This window comes from Lipotes vexillifer, unplaced genomic scaffold (assembly GCF_000442215.2).
Source record: "Lipotes vexillifer unplaced genomic scaffold, Lipotes_vexillifer_v1.1 scaffold311, whole genome shotgun sequence".
Taxonomy (NCBI): domain Eukaryota; kingdom Metazoa; phylum Chordata; class Mammalia; order Artiodactyla; family Lipotidae; genus Lipotes; species Lipotes vexillifer.
In genome coordinates this window covers 881,655-887,146 of record NW_006791012.1, presented here as the reverse complement: position 1 = coordinate 887,146, position 5,492 = coordinate 881,655, and the positions used below count along the sequence as shown (strand labels likewise).

Here is a 5,492-nt window from a genome sequence, read left to right as displayed (position 1 = left end):
AGACCCAGGTCATAGCAGCAGTTTGGATATACTCTGTGAACCAAGGAAGGCTAATATTTGTACCTATTTTTGCAGTTTGTAAAATTAAAGACTACATCACAAGGTTGGTGTGAGGAAAGAGTTTTATTTTTTAAATAAGTGTTTAATGAAAGCAGTCAGACCTTACCAGTGTTTGGGTATACTTCTTCTTAGTAAAGGTGAAATATGATAAAAGAATATTTTTACCCCTAAGAAAACTACTATATTCTGCAAATGTAATAGATTGTTTTAACAGGTGTCTGCCTAAATGTTCTGATTTATATTATGCATTTTAATGAAAGAAACCTACTCCATTAAACTGTGTGATGTTATTCTCTTGTACATCTCTACAACTCTTGACCAAAACTTTAATGATAGGAGTATTAGAAAGTACATGTAAGAACTAGAAAAAGTGTTGTTTTTAAGTATTGCTATTAAGCTTTCTATTAGTTACATGTGCCACTATCCCAAACTAGTTTGTACATTGCATTGGGATTAGATACACTTAATATTACAGTGGGAATCCAGTGGGAAATTGCTGGAAATGTCCCAGCAGTAATTTTTTTTTTTTTTTTCGGTACACGGGCCTCTCACCGTTGTGGTCTCTCCCGTTGCGGAGCACAGGCTCCGGACGCGCAGGCTCAGGGGCCATAGGCTCACGGGCCCAGCCGCTCCGCGGCATGTGGGATCTTCCCAGACCGGGGCAGATGAACCCGTGTCCTCTGCATCGGTAGGCAGACTCTCAACCACTGCGCCACCAGGGAAGCCCAGCAGTAATTTTTTTATCTTTTGGCAACACAACAGCATGGAGAGTGTATGTGTATGTTGATATCATTTTACTCATATCCTTTTGAAAAGGAATTTGTCGGGACTGTCTTATTCTGGAGCCTGCAAAGGCTTCAGGAGGTACTTGCCTACCCCCCACGCTGTGTCCGGGAAGTTATATGCAAAATTGTGAGTACTTAGGGTGTACTTTTCTAAGGAATGGGTCCACAGTTTTAATCAGGTTTCCAAAGCGCTTGGCTGAGATGAACCATCGCTACGTAACCATGAACATTTTGTGTTGATTCTTAAAGAGCATAATTTTGATTGGAAAAACGGGTTTTCTATGTTAAAGTGAAGTAATCTTTTGGTATTGTTTGCATTTACTTCCTTTTGAAGATTTCTTACGTAGTTAGAACTATCAGTAATATAAGAGCAAATGTATTTCTTTGGCAGTTGCTAAAATTTGGGATACTGAACTTTTACCGTCTTGAGTTTTGGGCCTCTCCCTGGGCAAACATCCCCAACCCCCAGGGAATCAGCACTGCTTGGGGCTTGAAAGGGAAACAAAATGTTAGAGGAAACCCAGCTAATTCCTGGAATGGAATAATGAAGAAATAATAGAGGTAATACATCTGACTACATCACAGTGGTAGTTGCAGTGGGAGTTGATCTTGACCTGGATCAAGTCACTTCTTCAAATTCTTCTCTAAGGCCTGGACATGAAATCTAATACCAGAAACCTTAGCGATGCTTATCCATATTTCTATGGCATCTGTCATGCTAACCTGTGATTATTTTAGTGTCTGCCTCCCACCTTAAAGCCTCTGATCTTTAGATTCTCAGTATCTAGTACAATTTCGGACACATCGTATAACAGTTTATTAACATATTAATTGCTACTTGGCTGGGGAATGGGCATGAAAGAGGAGTATTTTCTTAGATATTGAGTGGCCGGTAAGGGAAGAGACCTTGTTGTTTCCTCCTAGTCGTTCCAGAAGATTTGAACTCCAGTTCTCATCCTATCTACAGAAGAAAGCTCACGTTCATTGAGCATCTGGGAAAGAGACCTGATTTTTCTGATTCCAGAGCCATGGGACAGCATGCTTAATGTTAGATTATTGAGTACACGGTGACAGTGTACATAACCATCCTACAACTTGCAAAATGCTTGTAATTATACAAATGTTAAGTACTCATTTGGTGAAAGAAATCAGTAATCTTCAAAGACACCAGTAATCTGAAGGAGGTTTGGGAGAGCAAGGACTCGCTAATTTGATCTGGTTAGCTGATAAATTTATAATGCCCAAAGGCTGAAGTGGCAGTGGACTTTAGCTTAAAATGTGAGCTAATTTAATGAGCAATTTTTGAGCATGTGGGAATTTTTGAAGACTAAGAATTGTTTGAAGGACTTCCCTGGTGGTGCAGTGGTTAAGAATCCGCCTGCCAATGCAGGGGACACTGGTTCGAGCCCTGGTCCGGGAAGAGCCCACATGCCGCACAGCAACTAAGCCAGTGCGCCACAGCCACTGATCCTGTGCTCTAGAGCCCGTGCGCCACAACTACTGAAGCCTGCACGCCTAGTGCCCGTGCTCCGCAGTAAGAGAAGCCTGCGCACCGCAACGAAGAGTAGCCCCCGCTCGCCGCAACTAGAGAAAGCCCACGTGCAGCAGCGAAGACCCAGTGCAGCCAAAAAAAAAAAAAAAAAAAAAAAATCCATTCTATAAAACAAAAATTGTTTCAAGGCATATATGAGCTTGAACTCGTATCATTTTAAGTGATATGAACTTATATCATTTTAAGTGATATGAATGATATTATATCATTTAAGTGAACTCATATCATTTCTAAGTCCTGGAAAGTATCCAGAAAGATTTCTACCACCTTGTCTACTCTTTCTTTTAATCTGTGGTAAAATATACATGATTCACCATTCTAGCCATTTCAAACTGTACAGCTCAGTGACACTAAGTACGTTCTCACGCAACCATCATCCACCATTTCCAGAACTTTTATCTTCCCCATCTGACAGTAGCCATTCAACACTAACTACTTACCCCTCCTCCTGGCCCTTGGGAACCACCATTCTACTTTCTGTCTCTATGAGTTTGACAACTCCAGGAACTTATATAAAAAATACAGTATTGGGCTTCCCTGGTGGCGCAGTGGTTGAGAGTCTGCCTGCCAATGCGGGGGACACGGGTTTGTGCCCCGGTCCAGGAGGATCCCACATGTCGCGGAGCGCCTGGGCCCGTGAGCCGTGGCCGCTGAGCCTGCGCGTCCGGAGCCTGTGCTCCGCAACGGGAGAGGCCACAGCAGTGAGAGGCCCGCGTACCGGAGGGGAAAAAAACCCCAGTATTTGTTCTTTTGTGACTGGCTCTTTTTTCTTAGTGTGTCTTCAAAGTTCATCCGTGTTACAGCATGTGTCAAAATGTCCTTTTATGGCTAACATCCCATTGTATGTATATACCACATTTTGATTAGCCATCTGTCATGGGTGTTCTGGTTGCTTACAAGTTTTGGCTACTGTGAATAATGCCGCCGTGAACGTGGGTGTGCCAACACTTCTAGTCCCTACTGTCACTTCTCTTGGGCAAGTATCCAGAAGTGGAATTTCTGGGTCACATGGTAAATCTGTGTTTAATTTGAGGAACCATTATACCATTTTTCCACAATGACTACACCATTTGATATCCACACCAGCAGTGCACAACAAGCCTTCCAGCTGCTTCATATCCTTACCAACACTTTTATTTTGCTGATGGCAATGCTAACGGGTATGAAGTGGTATCTTATTTTAATTTGCATCTCCATAATGACTAGTGATACTGAGCATCTTTTCACGTGGTGGTGACCATTTGTGTATCTTTCTGGAGAAATACCTATTCACGTCCTTTTGCCCACTTTTTAATCAGGTGGTTTTTTGAGTCGTAGTCTTGACATATTCTAGATAGCAATCTCTTAGCAGATACATGATTTACAAATATTTTCTCCCATTCCGTGCACTGCTGTTTCACTCTGTCATCTTTTCTACTCTTAAGACTATTAGAACTAGGTAAAGAAAGGGAGACCTAGGGTTTAAAATGTTAACTCTTGGTTTAGGCCTAACTAACCTATACTCCTAGTTCAAAGAGCCAAGGAATCCAGTGCATAGTGTCTCATAACTAGTGCATGCCTGACAATATGGGTGTTTTGGGTATAAAACACCAAGAGCCCATAATTCATGTGGGCCAGGTACATCATTTCCCGTCACAAGAACCTCACGTGCTTATTACAGTGCAGGCATGGCACGGGAACCCTACAGAGTTGCTGAATGAATAAAAGTCTCAAAATTATACTAATGCTTACCTTTTATGAAGTGAGAAAGTAGGGGATAGAATTTAACATCACAACCTGAAGAAACAAGGTGTCTCCTATTACCTAATTCATCGATTACGTATTCATTAAACACTAAAAACTAGGCAGAATCTAGACAACCAGGTCTATCAGTGAACAAGGGACAGAAATCCCTGCCCTTGGGGAGCTTTCATTCGTGTCATTTCCATAACCGGGGAAGACAAATACAAAATGCTTAAGTGAATCATGTCAGAAGAGGTTAAATGCTATGGAAGAAAACAGAGTGGGGTAAAGGAGAATCAGGTGTATTAGTGTGTTTAAATGGTGGCCAGGAGAGTTCCTGTTGAACCAGGACACGGCTGAAACCCTTGGAAGCATTCCCTGTGGGTAGCCTGGTGGGGGCGAAGAGACGGTGCACAGGCCTACAGAGGAAGCACTCCAAAACTTGGGGAAGCACAGAGGCAAAGGAGGCTGGAAGCAGAGGAAGGGTGACACACCGGGTTCTGCAGGTCATTGTGATGACTTGTGTTTTCACCCAGTGACAGAGCAGACTTACTTATGGCTCATAGTCGAAGATCAAATGTCAACTTACTAGAGTTTTTAAAAAATCTGAAAGAGTGGAAAAAGACTATCCAATGGCTGGGAAAGCCTGAAGACCACTGTGAATACACTCAATCAAGTTTCAAATATTTTATTTTCTTATTCATACAGTATGAAGTTTTCTAAAGATCCCACAACATGATGTTTCATGCAGAAGAAAAACTAAACATTCAACATAAACCATCCCTCCCCACCCACCCACGCACGCTAAAAAAAAAAAAAAAAAGAAAAAGAAAAAACCCTCAGTCCCCAGTAAGGAAATAATGTTTGCACTATTTTTCTGTAATGCCAGCCAAGATATGCACAAGCAAGAGAAATAGAAAGCATTTGCTAAAATATTTGTAACAAATACTTATGTACAAAAAATTCACAAAAGACTAGTTCCCCCCCTTGAAGCAGAGCACATGGCAGTTGACACTGGAACAGATCAAACCACTGGCTGGGATTATAAGCCACGTACTGATCCAGAGGAAGAAAGTTACATGTAGTGGAGATTTTCAGTTTGAACATTAACATTTCCAAAGTTTGGCAACATTATGTTTTAAAATTATGCAAATTATGTAAACAAGAGGTACATATTTTAAATCGATCTACATGCAAAACTCCATGTCATGCAAGGACACCAAGCACCGGGATTTCTCTCACAGACAGAGCCCATGGCGTGCAGCACTCAGTTGAAGGAGCAGCGATGGCAGGCGGGTGTGCCCCAATTAAGATTCTTTCCTCGTGATTCAACCTGCCTTTTCCCACTCATGATTATAAAACCAGTTTTCTAG

At 41.8% G+C, this 5,492-nt stretch overlaps 1 protein-coding gene across 1 annotated transcript in view; it reads right to left on the bottom strand.

Moving 5' to 3' along the window:
• Positions 1-4,791: 4,791 nt before the first annotated feature.
• PPP3R1 (protein phosphatase 3 regulatory subunit B, alpha) overlaps positions 4,792-5,492 on the bottom strand; it is a 27,333-nt gene continuing 26,632 nt past the window's right edge. The window contains exon 5 of the mRNA XM_007464089.1: positions 4,792-5,492. This exon is cut by the window's right edge and continues 1,427 nt beyond it. The gene's annotated coding sequence lies outside the window, so the exon portion shown is untranslated.